This window comes from Stegodyphus dumicola, chromosome 10 (assembly GCF_044657685.1).
Source record: "Stegodyphus dumicola isolate Sdum_Otavi_A_Nest chromosome 10, ASM4465768v1".
NCBI classification, from domain to species: Eukaryota; Metazoa; Arthropoda; class Arachnida; order Araneae; family Eresidae; genus Stegodyphus; species Stegodyphus dumicola.
The window spans coordinates 51808250-51830015 of record NC_140777.1 but is presented as its reverse complement, the minus strand read 5'-3'; the positions used below and the strand labels follow the sequence as shown (position 1 = coordinate 51830015).

The 21766-nt window shown below is 35.7% G+C and overlaps 1 long non-coding RNA gene across 1 annotated transcript; it reads right to left on the bottom strand.

The window, feature by feature from the left end:
* Positions 1–9112: 9112 nt before the first annotated feature.
* On the bottom strand, positions 9113–9534 carry LOC118188410 (uncharacterized). Its single transcript, XR_015043682.1, has 2 exons — positions 9386–9534; positions 9113–9175 (listed from the first exon to the last, which is right to left on the bottom strand). It is a non-coding gene; the product is annotated as an uncharacterized LOC118188410 (long non-coding RNA).
* Between the last annotated feature and the right edge of the window lie 12232 nt (positions 9535–21766).

Genomic DNA, 21766 nt, shown 5'->3' with positions numbered 1-21766 from the left:
TTCGGGCGACTGGCTTTCCTTCCTCCTCAGTGGCCTTTTTAAGTCCTGGAGAGGAGAATGTATGGAGTTTTCTCTCTTCTTACCGCGTTCTTTGATGATATAACTGGAAGCACGTTCGGCTAGCATCAAGAGGTACAGAGTTCAAATCGCTGCTAAGGCGCGGTTGACTTTTCGTGTTTCCTGTTTTAAAATAAACCTTATGACTCTATAATTAGACTTCTGATTTCCCATTAGTTAAACTTCCAGTTAAATTAATCATATCGGATTAGCTAGATGAATAAAACATCTGGTTTCGTCCGTCAATTAGACTTCCTATTTTCACCACTCGAATATGAATCAGCTTGAGTTTTGATACCTTTAATTTAGAGTAAGTACTCATAGCTTATTAGCCAAAAAGAATTAGTGGTCCACACAGGTGGATAGGAAGGTGACATTATAACTATGGTGAAAGAGAAGCATGGGGCGAAAAACTATCTATGTTAGAGCTTAGAATTAGAATCTCCAATTAATCGGAATCGAGCTGGAAAACCTAAGAATTTATAGAAGATAACATAATTTTTTTCTTGTAATGAAAACCGAATTCCTTATGTTCTAAAATTAGAAAATCGTTAAGTGATTTTTCATTCCACCCTTTTTTTCCTTCTTGCGTTATAAAACTCTTGTTTGCTTATTGAATTTCTGTCTGAAAACTTCAAAAATTTTGATTAATACTACGGTGTTTAATTCTGCTGTCTAACATTTAACTGTATTTTTAGAAAATAATTAAAGTTCTTCCAAAAATTTCTTTTAAAGGCAATGTCTTTAATTTTAACGGAAACGAAAGAAAATGGGAAAAAAATAAGGTGAAGTTTGTAATCAATCATTAATTATTAGCTTGAAATACATCCCGCTCTTAAATTATTTTAGTTAATTAACAGTTAAAATTGGCCTAAAAGCAGACTTTTCCGTATTTTTGATTAATTATAGAAGAAAATTTTAATAAGGAAAAAATTGTAAATTATGATATTTTTCAAACTTGTTTGAAGGTATTCGTACACTGGCAATCAGAGTTTTCATTGTTAAAAGAAAAAGCTACGTATAACGTGCACCTACTTGAACTGTTGAAATTCTGTTTAATCAATAGTTCTTTGAAAAAAATGCACTTCCTACTCATTATTATTTTGTTTAATGTATGCAGTGCAGGATTTACGTATAAGCTACACGAGCTATATTTTAGCCTACCCCCCACTTTCTTCGAGCCCCCCCCCCCACCCCCCCCCAAAAAAAATTGAATTTTTTTAAAAATATGGTATAACAGACTTATAAAGGTACCGATATTTCAGATAGCTTAGGACCTTATCAAATCTAAACCCAGCTCTGAATGTGTGCGGTGTAGGTAACTTATGATATTTTTCAAGTGAGAATTTTATGACAGACTAATTACAAAGTTCACCATCATAAATAAAAGATTATGTTTCAAGCACATTTATAATGCTAATGGAACGGGTTAATGATGATGATATGAGTTAATTCCTTGAGAGAGCTGTGAGATTCAGCATTAATAATAAACAATACCTTAACGATAGCAATGCTTCAAGAATACCAATATATCTACACACGAAATGGCATAGAGTAAAATCCCTCCTAACCCTCAATATCAAAATAAGGACACTTTAAGGCTTAAATTTAAATCCGAAATTTAGTCTGATGAGATAATAAAATATATCATAGCTTAACAATCTGAAGACTTCAATGTGGAAAACGTCTGTTTTGTGTTTCTGTGGCCCAACATAACAAGTCCTATCCAACACATCCCGTTTGTAAATATGGAACTACCAATTTCTTGTTATCCATCGATGGGTTAACTTGAATCCTTCCTTGCAGAAACAATTCTCACTGAAAGACACCGTATCTGCTATTCATTTTGCTATTAAAGATATGAAGAGCATTGCTTTTCCTCGCTATTAATGTAAATTGGGACCTATGATCATGTTCACAAAGGTTAGGTTAGGTTATTTAATTCCTTGCAGAAACAATTCTCACTGAAAGACACCGTATCTGCTATTCATTTTGCTATTAAAGATATGAAGAGCATTGCTTTTCCTCGCTATTAATGTAAATTGGGACCTATGATCATGTTCACAAAGGTTAGGTTAGGTTATTTAATTCCTTGCAGAAACAATTCTCACTGAAAGACACCGTATCTGCTATTCATTTTGCTATTAAAGATATGAAGAGCATTGCTTTTCCTTGCTATTAATGTAAATTGGGACCTATGATCATGTTCACAAAGGTTAGGTTAGGTTATTTAATTCCTTGCAGAAACAATTCTCACTGAAAGACACCGTATCTGCTATTCATTTTGCTATTAAAGATATGAAGAGCATTGCTTTTCCTCGCTATTAATGTAAATTGGGACCTATGATCATGTTCACAAAGGTTAGGTTAGGTTATTTAATTCCTTGCAGAAACAATTCTCACTGAAAGACACCGTATCTGCTATTCATTTTGCTATTAAAGATATGAAGAGCATTGCTTTTCCTCGCTATTAATGTAAATTGGGACCTATGATCATGTTCACAAAGGTTAGGTTAGGTTATTTAATTCCTTGCAGAAACAATTCTCACTGAAAGACACCGTATCTGCTATTCATTTTGCTATTAAAGATATGAAGAGCATTGCTTTTCCTCGCTATTAATGTAAATTGGGACCTATGATCATGTTCACAAAGGTTAGGTTAGGTTATTTAATTCCTTGCAGAAACAATTCTCACTGAAAGACACCGTATCTGCTATTCATTTTGCTATTAAAGATATGAAGAGCATTGCTTTTCCTCGCTATTAATGTAAATTGGGACCTATGATCATGTTCACAAAGGTTAGGTTAGGTTATTTAATTCCTTGCAGAAACAATTCTCACTGAAAGACACCGTATCTGCTATTCATTTTGCTATTAAAGATATGAAGAGCATTGCTTTTCCTCGCTATTAATGTAAATTGGGACCTATGATCATGTTCACAAAGGTTAGGTTAGGTTATTTAATTCCTTGCAGAAACAATTCTCACTGAAAGACACCGTATCTGCTATTCATTTTGCTATTAAAGATATGAAGAGCATTGCTTTTCCTCGCTATTAATGTAAATTGGGACCTATGATCATGTTCACAAAGGTTAGGTTAGGTTATTTAATTCCTTGCAGAAACAATTCTCACTGAAAGACACCGTATCTGCTATTCATTTTGCTATTAAAGATATGAAGAGCATTGCTTTTCCTCGCTATTAATGTAAATTGGGACCTATGATCATGTTCACAAAGGTTAGGTTAGGTTATTTAATTCCTTGCAGAAACAATTCTCACTGAAAGACACCGTATCTGCTATTCATTTTGCTATTAAAGATATGAAGAGCATTGCTTTTCCTCGCTATTAATGTAAATTGGGACCTATGATCATGTTCACAAAGGTTAGGTTAGGTTATTTAATTCCTTGCAGAAACAATTCTCACTGAAAGACACCGTATCTGCTATTCATTTTGCTATTAAAGATATGAAGAGCATTGCTTTTCCTCGCTATTAATGTAAATTGGGACCTATGATCATGTTCACAAAGGTTAGGTTAGGTTATTTAATTCCTTGCAGAAACAATTCTCACTGAAAGACACCGTATCTGCTATTCATTTTGCTATTAAAGATATGAAGAGCATTGCTTTTCCTCGCTATTAATGTAAATTGGGACCTATGATCATGTTCACAAAGGTTAGGTTAGGTTATTTAATTCCTTGCAGAAACAATTCTCACTGAAAGACACCGTATCTGCTATTCATTTTGCTATTAAAGATATGAAGAGCATTGCTTTTCCTCGCTATTAATGTAAATTGGGACCTATGATCATGTTCACAAAGGTTAGGTTAGGTTATTTAATTCCTTGCAGAAACAATTCTCACTGAAAGACACCGTATCTGCTATTCATTTTGCTATTAAAGATATGAAGAGCATTGCTTTTCCTCGCTATTAATGTAAATTGGGACCTATGATCATGTTCACAAAGGTTAGGTTAGGTTATTTAATTCCTTGCAGAAACAATTCTCACTGAAAGACACCGTATCTGCTATTCATTTTGCTATTAAAGATATGAAGAGCATTGCTTTTCCTCGCTATTAATGTAAATTGGGACCTATGATCATGTTCACAAAGGTTAGGTTAGGTTATTTAATTCCTTGCAGAAACAATTCTCACTGAAAGACACCGTATCTGCTATTCATTTTGCTATTAAAGATATGAAGAGCATTGCTTTTCCTCGCTATTAATGTAAATTGGGACCTATGATCATGTTCACAAAGGTTAGGTTAGGTTATTTAATTCCTTGCAGAAACAATTCTCACTGAAAGACACCGTATCTGCTATTCATTTTGCTATTAAAGATATGAAGAGCATTGCTTTTCCTCGCTATTAATGTAAATTGGGACCTATGATCATGTTCACAAAGGTTAGGTTAGGTTATTTAATTCCTTGCAGAAACAATTCTCACTGAAAGACACCGTATCTGCTATTCATTTTGCTATTAAAGATATGAAGAGCATTGCTTTTCCTCGCTATTAATGTAAATTGGGACCTATGATCATGTTCACAAAGGTTAGGTTAGGTTATTTAATTCCTTGCAGAAACAATTCTCACTGAAAGACACCGTATCTGCTATTCATTTTGCTATTAAAGATATGAAGAGCATTGCTTTTCCTCGCTATTAATGTAAATTGGGACCTATGATCATGTTCACAAAGGTTAGGTTAGGTTATTTAATTCCTTGCAGAAACAATTCTCACTGAAAGACACCGTATCTGCTATTCATTTTGCTATTAAAGATATGAAGAGCATTGCTTTTCCTCGCTATTAATGTAAATTGGGACCTATGATCATGTTCACAAAGGTTAGGTTAGGTTATTTAATTCCTTGCAGAAACAATTCTCACTGAAAGACACCGTATCTGCTATTCATTTTGCTATTAAAGATATGAAGAGCATTGCTTTTCCTCGCTATTAATGTAAATTGGGACCTATGATCATGTTCACAAAGGTTAGGTTAGGTTATTTAATTCCTTGCAGAAACAATTCTCACTGAAAGACACCGTATCTGCTATTCATTTTGCTATTAAAGATATGAAGAGCATTGCTTTTCCTCGCTATTAATGTAAATTGGGACCTATGATCATGTTCACAAAGGTTAGGTTAGGTTATTTAATTCCTTGCAGAAACAATTCTCACTGAAAGACACCGTATCTGCTATTCATTTTGCTATTAAAGATATGAAGAGCATTGCTTTTCCTCGCTATTAATGTAAATTGGGACCTATGATCATGTTCACAAAGGTTAGGTTAGGTTATTTAATTCCTTGCAGAAACAATTCTCACTGAAAGACACCGTATCTGCTATTCATTTTGCTATTAAAGATATGAAGAGCATTGCTTTTCCTCGCTATTAATGTAAATTGGGACCTATGATCATGTTCACAAAGGTTAGGTTAGGTTATTTAATTCCTTGCAGAAACAATTCTCACTGAAAGACACCGTATCTGCTATTCATTTTGCTATTAAAGATATGAAGAGCATTGCTTTTCCTCGCTATTAATGTAAATTGGGACCTATGATCATGTTCACAAAGGTTAGGTTAGGTTATTTAATTCCTTGCAGAAACAATTCTCACTGAAAGACACCGTATCTGCTATTCATTTTGCTATTAAAGATATGAAGAGCATTGCTTTTCCTCGCTATTAATGTAAATTGGGACCTATGATCATGTTCACAAAGGTTAGGTTAGGTTATTTAATTCCTTGCAGAAACAATTCTCACTGAAAGACACCGTATCTGCTATTCATTTTGCTATTAAAGATATGAAGAGCATTGCTTTTCCTCGCTATTAATGTAAATTGGGACCTATGATCATGTTCACAAAGGTTAGGTTAGGTTATTTAATTCCTTGCAGAAACAATTCTCACTGAAAGACACCGTATCTGCTATTCATTTTGCTATTAAAGATATGAAGAGCATTGCTTTTCCTCGCTATTAATGTAAATTGGGACCTATGATCATGTTCACAAAGGTTAGGTTAGGTTATTTAATTCCTTGCAGAAACAATTCTCACTGAAAGACACCGTATCTGCTATTCATTTTGCTATTAAAGATATGAAGAGCATTGCTTTTCCTCGCTATTAATGTAAATTGGGACCTATGATCATGTTCACAAAGGTTAGGTTAGGTTATTTAATTCCTTGCAGAAACAATTCTCACTGAAAGACACCGTATCTGCTATTCATTTTGCTATTAAAGATATGAAGAGCATTGCTTTTCCTCGCTATTAATGTAAATTGGGACCTATGATCATGTTCACAAAGGTTAGGTTAGGTTATTTAATTCCTTGCAGAAACAATTCTCACTGAAAGACACCGTATCTGCTATTCATTTTGCTATTAAAGATATGAAGAGCATTGCTTTTCCTCGCTATTAATGTAAATTGGGACCTATGATCATGTTCACAAAGGTTAGGTTAGGTTATTTAATTCCTTGCAGAAACAATTCTCACTGAAAGACACCGTATCTGCTATTCATTTTGCTATTAAAGATATGAAGAGCATTGCTTTTCCTCGCTATTAATGTAAATTGGGACCTATGATCATGTTCACAAAGGTTAGGTTAGGTTATTTAATTCCTTGCAGAAACAATTCTCACTGAAAGACACCGTATCTGCTATTCATTTTGCTATTAAAGATATGAAGAGCATTGCTTTTCCTCGCTATTAATGTAAATTGGGACCTATGATCATGTTCACAAAGGTTAGGTTAGGTTATTTAATTCCTTGCAGAAACAATTCTCACTGAAAGACACCGTATCTGCTATTCATTTTGCTATTAAAGATATGAAGAGCATTGCTTTTCCTCGCTATTAATGTAAATTGGGACCTATGATCATGTTCACAAAGGTTAGGTTAGGTTATTTAATTCCTTGCAGAAACAATTCTCACTGAAAGACACCGTATCTGCTATTCATTTTGCTATTAAAGATATGAAGAGCATTGCTTTTCCTCGCTATTAATGTAAATTGGGACCTATGATCATGTTCACAAAGGTTAGGTTAGGTTATTTAATTCCTTGCAGAAACAATTCTCACTGAAAGACACCGTATCTGCTATTCATTTTGCTATTAAAGATATGAAGAGCATTGCTTTTCCTCGCTATTAATGTAAATTGGGACCTATGATCATGTTCACAAAGGTTAGGTTAGGTTATTTAATTCCTTGCAGAAACAATTCTCACTGAAAGACACCGTATCTGCTATTCATTTTGCTATTAAAGATATGAAGAGCATTGCTTTTCCTCGCTATTAATGTAAATTGGGACCTATGATCATGTTCACAAAGGTTAGGTTAGGTTATTTAATTCCTTGCAGAAACAATTCTCACTGAAAGACACCGTATCTGCTATTCATTTTGCTATTAAAGATATGAAGAGCATTGCTTTTCCTCGCTATTAATGTAAATTGGGACCTATGATCATGTTCACAAAGGTTAGGTTAGGTTATTTAATTACGGCAAAACCACAAGGGCTATCTGCCTAAGGGGAGGAATGCCTTCGTGGAGGACTTTCTAAGGGAAACTGGCGCGTATACACGTTACTAATGGGGAAAACCACGAAAATGCCCATGCAGCCAGCCCGTTCGCGGGATTCGAACTTCGGACCGAGCTACCACTGTTCAGCGACTTTACCGCTCGGCCGCTGGTGGGCCACGTTCACAAAGGAAAAACGGAATTATGAAGATTCTTTTGGCTTTAAAACACTTCGGCGCCCACGTGCGATATCTTGGATTTAGTTACATGTTCGGAGATTAGTTTTAGTGAAGGCTTGGATGATGTAAATAAATCTATTCTTATCATACTCGCTCAAAATGAATCGAGAACGTACTGGGAAAAGAGAAAATGATAACGAAGAGGAAGGCATGAGGATGTTATAAGCGAAAACATTACAGACAAAAAAGGAGAAAACAATGCAAGGTAAAAAACATCATGATACAAAACATAGTGGGATACATGAAAGCAAGGAGAAAACTTTACAGTACTAAAGCATCGTAGTATAAGACCTCGTTCTCAAAAATGATGTTAAAAACAACACGGTTTTAAAACATCGTTGTGGTAGATATCGTGGTAAAAAACAATACACCTACATACATTTCATGATGATAACATCGCAGATATATGTTCGTCAAGCTTTAAATGTTGTAAATGTATACCGCATTATAATTTGTGAGCGCAAGAAGGAATGAAGAATATTTTTATCTCTATATTTCATACTTTAAAAGTAATTAATAACTTTTGCTAAATATGTACGGTTGAAGATATTATTTATTTAATAGTGGGCGATGTCAAAAAGTACGACCAGATTTCGCGTATTGTAATGACCATGTATACAAAACATAAGTCTAGAAATATATTAAATTATTCGGAAAAATATCTTATTCGGAATTGATGTTTCTTTTCTGCTGATTTAAGAGCGACTTTATTGTAGTAGTGTCTGCTGATAACACATAACGATTCAGCAGAAATTATGGATGAACTAACTACGAAAACATTCTTAGAGGAGGTAGTCGAATATGAAAATATGTGAAAAAAGAAGTGAACACTGGAGACGATAATACATTGAAAACGTGTTTTAGGAAAAGCGATATTAACTATAGATTACGTGAAAGCTGAAATCAGAATAAAGTAGTAATTGAACTAGTACGCAACAAACCTGAATTCAGTTTACTGGGCGATGATGAATTTAAAGTTTTACTCGGGCATGATTCTTAGTAATAAAAGTGCAAGTCAGACCTGATGTTGCTAGAACATGCAAAAAGCATAGACAAAACAACAACCAAATATCCGGTTAATAGAGTGCTCCGCAAAGCATATTCTATTCCAGCTGGAAATATCAGTTTTATTCAAGACAATATTTTCACAGTTCAAATGCCTAATCGTATTGTGGTGGCATGTATCGATAATAATACCTTTAACGGAAACTATAAAAGTCTCCTTTTGAATTAAAAAGTTATAATATGAACTTTATTGTCGTTTATGTGGTAATATTTGTATAATATTTGTAAAGACATACTGTACCACAAATTCCTTGGCAGACTACAAGTGAATCGCAGCCACCTCTAGCGTGGGGAGATATAGACCTGAAAAATAGGAGTATTGAGTTTAAAAAACAGCTCAGGCATGAAAAAGGTTTATAAAATCAAATCCTCGGCACCGTGTGCACATATGTGAGTTGCCCTTTATTCAGATTCATCTGAGAAAAAATAAAAATTTCCGCATAAATGACAAGGAATAAAAAAGCATATTAAAAGATTTAAAAGAAAATTAGGTACAAAAAAAAATCATCTTACTTGCACTGAAATCTATTCAGGAACAACTCCTACTTGGCGAAGCCCAGGTTTTTTCGAAATGTTTCCAATGTCTAACCTGACGACCTCTTCCTCTTCATACTGATGTAGCTACTCTACTCACACAATCTGCAGGCCTTCCACTACGTTTTTTCCTTTTGATCTATAGAATGAGACAGATATATAACCGGAACAGGGAAGTACAGATTGCCTTGAAATGATAAACTTCACAAATTCAGAAAAAAATAATAATAAATTTCGCTCATGACAAAATATTTTTAAAAAAATAACCCGGGAAAAGAATATAATTACATGTGTGGCGCGGTATCCTTTCATTTTCACTAGCTTCAACTCTTCGGCTCAGGCAAACTCGATGAGTTATCGCAGAGTGGGTGCCCGCGTGACAACGCTATCCCGGGATAATATGTGCGACTTTCGATTCCATGAGTCTTCGAACAATTGACATGAAGATTCGAACACAATGAAAGTTCATACACGAACCGATGACAGAGTCCAGAAGAAACAACCAGTGAAACTGATAAGCCTTTAGACGAAGGTAAGTGTGCAATGGCATGTAGAAGAAATTTCCTATTACTAGTCCGAACAAGCGTCCGTGTGACCACTCGTAATAACACATTTGGGTAATTTATAATAACACACATAGATACTTAAATACAAAATAAATCCAGAGATACTTAAATAATACATAGTAGGAAAACATAAATAAAATATAAAATAGGAATTATGTACATTATTTACAAAAATAAGAGTCAGGCAGCAGTACAAAACTATACTTAAAAACAAAAACAAAGCTGAAGTAAGGAAGGGTGTTACATAATTGGTTGCCAGAAAAAGGGGTTAATTTAAATGTCTGAGAATCGCAAGCGGGCGCTTGCTATTAGCAGCAAGTGTATGGTCATATTGAGCTACAGTAATTGTATTGTTGTTTACATTAGGAATATTTTCATAAAATTTTTCAGCGAGGAGTGCAAAATAATTTGGGATTGTTGGAATTTCCAACTCCTCATGGATTGCCGTGTTTCTGATGAACCATCGGCTTCTAGAGATTTGCCTAAGGGTAACATTCTGCAAGACTTGCAGTTTGTTGATGTTAGTGTTGCTGGTATATCCCCAAACAGGGCAGGCATAAGAAAGTATGGGACGCAAAAGGGTCTTGTAAATGAGCAACTTATTATCAATAGAGAGAACGGAGTTCCGGCTAATTAAGGGGGTAAGTGTTCGTTTACGAGCACGGAACTTGGCAATAAGTTGTGTAATGTGTGGGGTCCATGTGAGCCGCCTATCTAAAGTGATGCCTAGGTATCGGGCTTGCCTAGTCCACTGAATAGGGGTATTATACATGAGGATGTCCTCCAGGTCGATGTGTACTTTTTTTGTAAACCAGATCGCCTCCGACTTCTCTACGTTGATTTTAAATTTCCAGGCAGTAAGCCAGGACTCGAGTGTGTGGATGTGAGATTGAAGTGCTTGTATAACTGGACCAGGAGATGCATTTTTTGAGAGTATTGCCGTGTCATCAGCGTACATAGCCAGGGTGGTGTGTGGTGTTTGTAGGATATCGTTCGTGTAAATATTGTAGTATATGGGCCCAAGGAGGCTTCCTTGTGGGACCCCAGCCCTGATAGCCCGTGTGGTTGAGTATGTGTTGTTTACACGAACGACAAAGTGTCTATCCTTAAGATAGGAGTAGGTGATGGCTGTGATGTAATCTGGGAAGCCCAGCGTGATGATTTTGTGCATGAGGCCCTCCAGCCAGACACGATCGAAGGCCTTAGCTACATCAAGGAAGATGGCACCAGTGGTCTGCCGCTCCTGCAGTCCTTTGGAGATGTAATCTGTCACTCGGTACAGCTGGTGGACAGGGGAATGTTTCTTCCTGAAACCATGTTGTTGAGGGATAATTAGCTTTTTAAGATCCATGTAGGCATGGATTCTTGTCAGGATGATATGCTCTGCCACTTTGCTGAGCGAGGACAGAAGACTGATTGGTCTGTAGGAGGCTGGTTCTCTAGGAGTCTTTCCAGGCTTAAGGATGGGCACAATAATAGCAATCTTCCATGGCATTGGGTAGTGTCCAAGTCTTAGGATGGCATTGATGATAGAAGTGAGCTTCAGTAGCATGAGAGTTCCCATGTTTCTGATCATCTTGTTTGAGATCTTGTCAATGCCAGGGCTTTTCTTGATGAGCAGTTTTTCGATGTAGCCATAGACCTCCGAGGGTCTGACAGGAGTGATGTTGTTCGTGCGTGGTTTTGAAAGGAATTCTGTGAGTGTGGTGTTAACAAGGTGTTCTGTTTGAGGGTGAGAAATGTTGTTTGTGCAGAATTGAGAAGCATAGTGATCAGCTAGTGACTCAGCTTTCTCAATATCTGTGAGGGCAATATTTTGTTGGCCGTTAAGGGGCGGAATGTTTGTGTAGCATCTCTTGAGTTTAGCAGTCGCCTTCCAGACAGAGCTAGGATCTGCTGAAAGGGACGTGAGATAGTTGGTCCAGTCGCGTTGTGCATGTTTGTAGGTTCGAGTCCTGACCAGATGATTCAGTCTATTGAGTGTGGTTTTATCTGCCGGGAACCGATGCCTTTGCCAGATCTTTCTGGCAGCGTTTCTTTCTTGTATGAGTTTCTTGAGCTCTGGATCAGTTGCTTTGTGCCGGTGAGTAACTGGTAAGCTGTTTGCATCCAAGGCAGTTGTTAGGTTTGCAGTAAAATCTTCGACTAAAGCATCTAACTCATCACCCGTGGTGGCTGTTGGAATGTGTAATGTGGTGTTGTTTAAGGCTTTGGCATATCCTGCCCAGTTAGTAATAAAGGCCTTTTTGTGTGGTGTGCTACAAACAGCCGTTCCCACCTGTATCATGACCGGATTATGGTCAGAGGATAACTCGGTGAGGGTTTGAATGGATCTGTGATAACAACCTTTTAGAAGGAAGAAATCCAGAACATTCGCTGATCTGGCACTGTAGCGTGTTGGTGTGTCTGGAGCTGCAATGGTAACACCGGCCTCAGTGGCAAATCGGTGAAGTACAGAGCCTAGGTAGTTTGATCTACTGCAGTTCCATGCGCGGTGGTGTGCGTTGAAGTCTCCGCCTATGATTGTTTTCCTGTTGAGTTGGAATAGCGCTTCAAAATCCTGCGCAATATTTGCTTGTGATCTTTTGTTGCTGGGTATATAGGCAGAGATAACAGTGAGTGGATGTGAGGTGAGTGTAGTGACTGTAATAGCTATGGCTTCTAGGCCTAAAAGCTGTGGCAGTGTTGTGTGATGATGGGTGATGGAGCGCTTAACGAGGATTAAAAGTCCACCTCCTGGGTGGCTGTTGGTCCTTTCCCGGTCGAGCCTGTAGACACAGTAGTTGGCGATCTGGACATTCGTGTGTGGACTAAGCTTGTGTTCCTGTAGGAGTAAAATATCAGGACAGTGCTCATTTACAAAAATGCGTAACTCATCTAATTTATGGTACAATCCGTTTGCGTTCCATGTGACAATTATAAGGTCATTATTCATGATCACTCATTTTCTGCGAGCCCGTGTATTTCCTCAAGCATAATATGCAGGACCTGGATCTTATCCAGGATGTGCTCGCATTTCCTGAGTTCAGGCAGCTTACTTTTATACACACTAATTATTTTGCTTAAATTACATCCGAATATATTTTCAATTTCTTTCATTATATTCATGAGTTCAAATATGTCGTTAGAACCATGACTAAGATTTGTCTTATCATTATTTATATTCTCAGGAGTAGATTTAAGAGCATTTTCATGCATGAGATTTGGTTTTCTTACATAGGTGGGAACATCAGCCTTTTTTGGATGTTGCATTTTTGCTTGACCCGCAACCGCAGAGATACTAGTGGCAGAGGCATTGCTGACTTTGCTAGTATTTTTAATTGCTTGAGCATAACTGATTCCCGGCTTAGTATTATTGTTTTTATTTGCTTTTTTGTATGTAGGGAACCTGGGGCACCCTCTATACGAAGCCACGTGAGGCCCGAGGCAATTTACACAAACAGGATTTTCAATTTTTCCGGGCTTGTCACAGTTTCCGGTTTTATGAAAACCCGCGCATTTAACGCACCTAGGTGCTACGTGACAGTTTTCAGAAGAGTGATGCCATTTCTGACAATTATGGCATTGCGGGACTTGATTTTTGCTAATATATTTTTCAACTGTAATATTAAAATACATTAGATGCTTAATTTGGTAAATATCATCCAAATTTTTATCTGGGAAAATTTGTACCTGGTATAGCGGCATGGGTGCCTTGGTGCGATACTTCGTTAATTGCACGACTTTGTTAATATTGAAGTTTAACTCACGCAGTGCCTCTGCAATAATATTTACATCTGCGTCGATAGGGAGGCCTCTAATAAGGACCTTGACTGGTTTTTTGTTTTTTGGGCTAACTACATAATGCTCAATCTTGTGAGCCAGGAAGAATTCACTTAAGGTCCGATGATCATCAGCAGTAGTAGGAAGTACTTTTAAAAATTCGCCAGTGACCCGGCCAAAGAACTTGCAGTCTGGTAGTTCTTTAGCTACCTCTTTCAAGAAGTCATAGTATTTAGTGCCGACTTTCGGCCTAACCATAATAGGAGGAGGAGCTTGCAGGTCATACTGCGGGTGCGGGTTTCCTGTCTGAGGATTTACATCACCAGCTTGATTTACATAGTTAACATTATCAACATTATTATCAGAAGAACCATTAGTACATGCAACATCAGAATTTTTAATAACATTTTCTATGCAAGCATTAACATGTTCATCTACTAAATCCTGACAAATTTCAGTATTAGGATTTTGCACCGATAGGTTAGCAAATTTGTTTTGCAAAGGCAGGATAGCCTGAGGCTGAGTCAGCCGAACTCCTTTTGCAGTTTCTGATGGTTTCTGAAAGCCATCATCATCATTAATTTTAGCGTGTTTGGCCGAATTTTTTCTCTTATTTTTAACAACTTTGTTACCATTAGAATTACTACCATTGACATTACAGTCTACATCTAAAACAAGTTTGGTAGAGTCGTACAGATTATAACATAACCATGCATTCAACTCTTCGGATACCCGGGTTCCGATAAGAGCTACCTCATCATCTGTGTGGATACGCGGAGTCTGAAACTTGACAAGGGTACAGGTCCGACATGAGGAATATATGAGTTTTCTCCGACATTGGTATAGGATATAGAGTTTACATGGCCGGAATCACTCCGCATTGGATTAGCCTAAAGTAATCTATTATATCTCTAATGTTTTCTGTGATGATTTCCGGATGCGCTAGAGAGTTGACACATTATTCATCTATGAGTGAAGCAAAAAATCAGAAAACATATCATACAAACAGACAGATAAGTTTTTAAAGCAATAATAAAAAAGAACAAACCCGTGGACATAGCTATGGGTCATGAAGGCTTTCCGGAGCAGCAATAAAATTTAAACACTGAATAGAATTAGGGCTGTAATTTACCGAGTTGAGTAATAACAAGATGCTCTATTAAAGTAATGACAGATTAAAAACAATAACGCACTAAATAACTAAAATAACTGTATTTTAAATAATTAAAAATAATAAAGAAAATAAATAAAAACTGATGTCATTCCTAACACGTTGTTAAAAAGGTTGTCGCCACAAAAATATAAACTTTGAAAAAAAAAAAGCACAAAAAAAAAAAAAAAAAAAAGTATGACTCCATTCAAACACGTTTACGTCATTTCCGGGAAAATCCAAGATGGTGACGTCACGTGATCCAATACATGGACCTTATAAGAGATAGACTAACCCAGTGGGCGGGGCGCGCGTCACCGACATGTCGGCAAGAAAGAGTAGGGACGATCTGGTTTACTTTAACACTGAAACCTATGGCGTTTGTATCACATAACTCTTTTTAATTATTAAATGTGATACGTTATATAGTGATGAGATTATGAAAGCCACAGTTTTTTCCAAATAGGATTTAATATATATCATTAAAACACTTTTTACTGCATTTCGCGCATTTTTTTTCACGCGTAATTCTTGTACAAACGTCTTTATTTTGGTAAAACTGTAAAAACTCTAAGCACGAAATTTATGAACTTAATTTTGCGTAAAAATAAAGTAAAATTAAATAAGATTGATGCTTTGAAATAAATAAGATAAAATTAAACAAGATCTGATATTTTTTTTTAATTTAATGAACATTTTCAGGCAGTGATTTTTCTAACCTATAATAACATTACAAAACGATCATATTTATTTGATTATATGACCATTAAATTATTAACATTAAAGTGAATAAGTTATTTTAATAATTCATAAAATTGGGAGCATAAAATTTTCTGAGCATAAAATTACGTAATGAAGGGAAAAAAAAGGTAAAATAAAATCTAGAAGCACTTAGATTTTATATTACGCGCAAAAGGAACCTTTTTTTAAAGTTTTGTGTGTTACCTGTATTTATTGAATATCATGTTCTTCGCCCGTAAACCACATACATTTGAAAACAGCATATTTTTAGAACTTCCGCACTGGAGATAAAATTGTTATTTTCCGTACAGTGCTCGCTCTGAACTCGCTGAGTTTGTTAATCAAAAGTTCCTTAAAGTTTTACAAAATATGAAAAAGATTAAAACAAATTTGAAATTCGGCCGTCCAGGTGCCCATGTTCGGATGGAGGTTTACATTATTCAAAATTTGATGGCTCTAGACACCGTCGTTTTTGTCACAGTGCGAGAAACATACATGTATTCATGCATATTCTTCATTATTTAATTTCTTTACATATAATACAAGGCGATAATATTTGGTAACAACAATTTGCAAGGAGCACGGACATTTATAGTAAAACAGCGCAAAATGCCGCTTCGAAACCAACAGTCTTTCGAGGCTACTGCCACTTTGAGCTAATAAATTATATTAACAGTAAATAAATAAAAAAAAAAAAATAAAAAAAATCTTACGCTGAACTAAAAATAAATTTAAAAAAAATAATCGCTATAAAATGCAAGCAAAATTAATTATTACGGTTAAATACAATTTTAATATTATAATTAAATGTATAAAAATTTTAAGGCTTCAAAAGTGTTTATCCTTATGATGTATTATGAAATATAGTTGAATTAAAATTCCCTTATAGAAATTGTGCTATAATACTCATCTATAATTTTGAAAAAGCAGCACAATTTAGAATTTTAAACAAAATTTTCAAAAATTCGTTTTTAAATATTTTAGTATTTTTTACTTATTTACACCAATAAGAAGCATAAAAATTGCAAGAGAAAATTGCTTGTTTGAAATTTTCTATTAGTTCAGATTTAAAATATTATTTTCTAAAAGAAGTAGTTATAAATTTCCTTACAGCATAGGAAAAACTAAAAAAATATCCAGTCCTGAAAGCATGTAATAGCTTTCTAATTATTTGGAAAGTTAATTATGCTTGATAAATATGCTAAATTTTTAAAAATCAATCTCAATTTCAAAATTAAAAATATGTAGAAATTCTAATTTGTGAAATGAGGCGCTACAGACAGCTTTTTCTTGACAATTATACACGCTACAATAGGCAACCAATGTTAAATTTCTGCATGCCGTCCCTACTCCTCCGGATGTGATCAACGTGACAGCCGGCAACGCCTCAGACGAGGGAGAAAACCCGTTTGGGTTAGTCTATTTCTTATAAGGTCCATGATCCAATATGACGGTGGTTTAGGCCACGCCCCCATATACGCGTAGCAACAGTACCTCCGGTTATTACTGGTTTAGTTTATTTGATTATGACAAAGCACGCAAGGGATATCTTCATAACGGGAGGGATTCCATCGTGAAGGACTTTGTAAGGAAACTTGGCTCGTATTCACGTTATATACGGGGAAAAAACACAAAAACGCTTTTACAGCTAGTTCAAACTGCTAGTGTTCACCTTCTTTGACTCTTGACCGCTGGCGGGTTACAGTCGCAAGTGGGTCAAACTCTGTGCTTTCCAACTGCTAGGCGGACATGTTTCCAATTATATCACGAAAGCAGGCAGCGAGAATTCATTATAAGTTTGTACACTGTATGGGTTAGAAGACCACTAACATGTCAGATTTCTACAGTTACCTCACCGGTGAAATTCCAAAAAATAAGGATATTTTGCAAAAAATAAACTGATGAAAACTTAATTTAATGTTGGGTCATTAAGTAAAAGTATAAAGTGAGAGAGCATTATTTAATTTATTCATTTTCGAAGCAATAATCGCGATTTAAATCGCATCTATATCGGTTTTGCGATATGTTATTTTCCCAGATTGCGAATCAAGAGATCTTTTATTTTCTACTTAGAAAAAGCATTTTGATACTTAATGTTTTTGTCATAGTTTAATTTAGTAATAAAAGCTAACTTTTATGCATTGAGATTCAAATGATGAAGTTTGACTCAAAACTTGGCTGCACATTCTCCACCTAACTCAATGCCGCTGAAGCATAATGAACAGAAGTGAAAAAGAAAAACAAATACTTTAAAAAAATAGTCCACCAGAATATCTTATTTTCACATTTTTTCTAAGCTTGGGTGAGAGCAAAGAATAGAATTACTTAAGAAAAAAGAAAGAAAGAGAGAAGAAATAAATAGGAAAGGAGAAATTTGCCGGTCTTGGGTGCTCATTTTTAGCAAAAGAGAAAATAATGATGGGAACTAGATCTTTCGATTTCAATCTAGGGAAAGGGAATCTGTAATTTTGTTACATGCGGTGGACAAGAGAAAGCACAGAGTTGACCGACCATGTTATCACTGGCAAACTATCTTTAGGATTTTATTTTTAACCCTGTCTAAAAAAGAAAAAGTCGCTTCGACTTTGTAGGCGTTAAAAAAGAAATCGTTATCAGTTTCGAAATTGGTCGTAAATTGCAATGTGATTTTTCCCTTTTCCTTAAAAGATATTACTTCTGCTCTGCATTGCCTACCTAACGGAAAAGAACAGACCTAAATTAAGATTTTTTAGCGGCCCTAAGCACTTAAATATTTTAGTGCCCCCACATAGATTTAAACTATATACATTTGCAGAGTCATTAGTTTTTTTTTTTTTTTTTTTTTTTTTTTTTTAAAGCAGAAGACATGAAAAATGGTCAACGCTCTCGCCGGGACTCGAGCCACGGACCTCTCTATACGCGCCGAGCGTGCTGACCATTAAACCACGGAGGCATGCTAAGAAATACCTTATATACCCCCCTTTTAAAGGGCGATTGGGGATACACCCCGTTTTTTATTTCGGGTGCCACTGTAGAGTCATTAGGATTTTTGATGATGAAAGACATGTAAAATGAGCAATGCCCTCGTCGGGACTGGAACCACGGACCTCTCGATACACGCCGAGCGTGCTAACCATTACACCACGGAGGCTTGCTATGAAGGCAGGAGAAATACCTTATACATTTACAGCAGGTTTCCGACCTGGATTGGTATCGAGGCCGTGTAGTATATGGATAAAATTTTAAAGGGGGTCTATAATGAGCAAAGGAGTTGTTGGGTATCAATAGCTGACTGAATATGCGTCGACAATAGATCAACATAATCAAAATCTCATTGATTACAAAAAAAAAATTATTAATAAAATTGGTAATTTATTGTTTATTGATCTAAAGCTTTATTATGAAGGTTATGGGTACGCTAAGGTTGTTTTGAATTAAAAAGTCATCCAAGAGGAAATATTCGTAAATAAAAGTTGCTACCGGAACAATATTGTTAACTTTTGCCTCCCTACCTAATGGAAGCAAGCTTTAATTAAGTCAATAACTTACTAGGGAAAATGAGAAACAGGTTTAATATTTCTGGGCAATGTAATTTAAAAAAATAAGTTAAGTAGTTTTTATGCTAAAGATTCGAAAGCCACATCAAACGCAGTCATCACATTAATTAAAATAGAACTTCTAGGTAGTTTATGATTTCGTGTCTGAAAACTTACTTATATCTATAAAATTAATTATAATAATACAAAAATAATAAAACATGAGTTCTAATAGGCAGTCTTTTCAAAACGTGTTCATACTTTTAGCCTAACTTATCTTATTGTTATTTATGTTGAATTATTTGTATTATGATTATGTCGTGTGCTGTATGTTATCGAGAAAAATATAAGGGTGTAGATGAAAAAAGCCATTCTTTCAAAAGGGATCGATGCAAGAAAATGTTTGGCGATTACTGATTTACAATTTTTTTCTTATTTAATTCTAGAGGATGCTTGCTTATACTAGGCATAAAACGTTAAAACCAGAAGTGGAAAATTTTGTAGTGCTTTCATTCCTCGATTTCCTGAGGATCTTTTACGTGATGTCCCCTGTCCCCTTTCTTTGATGCTCTAATTGTGGTGCATTTAATTGTGACAAAGCACACTAGGGCTATCTGCCTAAGGGAAGGGATGCCTTTCGTAGAGGACTTTCTAAGGGAAACTGGCTCGTATACACGTTACACATGGGGAAAACTACGAAAACACCCATGCAGCCAGCCCGTTCGCGGGATTCGAACCTCGGACCGAACTACCAGTGTTCAGCGACTCCGCTGGTGGGCCTTTGATGCTCTAAAGAACGCGCTTATTTTGCTTAATGTTAAACAAGCTCAGGACAAGACGTATAATACACTTAATAAAAGTTTAAAATGATGGACAGGCCTGTCAATAATTCTGGCTCTAGATATCCGGAACACTGTTATACCGATCACTTGCTGTTCTTTTAATCCAAATCTAATTGGTGACTTTTGTATTTTTGCTTACTATAACCCAATGATGCTATAACGAACTTTAGTGTAGAAGGTTGGTATATCCGATGTCGTTATGTCCGATTGGATTAGAAAAATAGAGTTTCTCACAAAATCATGTAAAAAATTAAATAATCAAAACAATAGTAATAATAATAATCATCATCATCTTTACCCGAAAGAAGCTATATTTTACAAAATGCACTAATATTACTTTTTAAAGATGTCTAAAAAAATATTCTAGATCGTATACACATGGACTTTCAATCATAAAATGGCAATCGGTAGGTTAAAACCCCTATATTACACCTGCTCACATTTAGAAAACCCCAACGTTAATAGTACATACTATTTGCCATACATTTACGTATCATTAACCTACTTAATAGTAGTATTTGCAGGCCTCTGACGATTTCTCGTTGAATGCTAGGGTCCAGTTAGGTTAGGTTATTTTGAATACGGTAACTCACTATGGTTATCTGCTTAAAAAGAGGGATGAATTCGTGAAGGTAACTGCTTCGTATTCCCGTCGCGAAAACTAATCTTGCTGTCATCATCTGGGTTCGAACCGGGATTGAACTACCAGTATTCAGTAGTCTTAACCACTCGGCCAGTTTCCCTTAGAACTAAATAGGGTTCGAACTGTGGAGCTAACTAGGGTCCGAAGAATACAACTAAATAACACCGCCTTTGTAAAATAACTTTCATTAAACGAATATTTTTTCTTTAAATAATATCTTTTCAGAAATATTCCGAAGTTTCAATATTTATGTTTTTTATGTATTACATGTGAGAGTAATTTTTTAAAAAATGTAGCATATAAAATTAAATTGCACAACAGGAGTGAGTCTGTTTGGTTAACTTCGAACAAAATGAATCCGTCTGCTATTAATCTTCGAAGTACTGCAGTATATTTCCCCATACTTCTCTATAGTTGAAAGCAATAACCTCCCACAATAAGCCGTTTTTCACTTTTGCTCTTGTTCAGTAGTCTTTCAGGACTCGAAGTGGTTTGGATTTCTTCCGTCGATTTATTACAAACTCCACCCCCAACCGTCCGTTTCTATATATATATATATTTTTTTTTCAGGGGATTGCTGAACATGAAACATCAGATAGGAGAAAAATTTCCTTCTTTCCTTTTCTCTCCTATCTCCTTTTTCTTCTTGTGTCCTCCACAACAGCCAATCAACAACATTCGTCACATTTGTTATTAAGCTGAAGAAATGGTGGACTTTAACAAGCTTGCAAAGCTTCTTTTTTAGGTAGTTATTAGTAACTTGGTTATGAGGAGTCGAAAGTTCTGCCATTTGTGTAAACGATGAAATAAAATTACAATGTTTCAGAATGCTGCAATTCTATAAGTAAATGCTGCAATTCTATAAGGCTTTTAAATTATTTTCTTAATACGAGTATATTGAAATTTCGGGTATCATTTTCATTATGATTGGATCTCGTCCAGGATGGAAGGAGAGGGATTTTCTAATTATCTAAACCCTTATCGCGGAAAATTATAGCAATACGTTCTTATCAGTGCTACAAAATCATCCATTAAAAGATAGTAAATATTTTTACGTGAATTTACTTTTTACCTCTTTTCACTTCACGTTACTTTAAGCTACGTTACACTATCATAGATTCAATCATCCACGTATCCACTG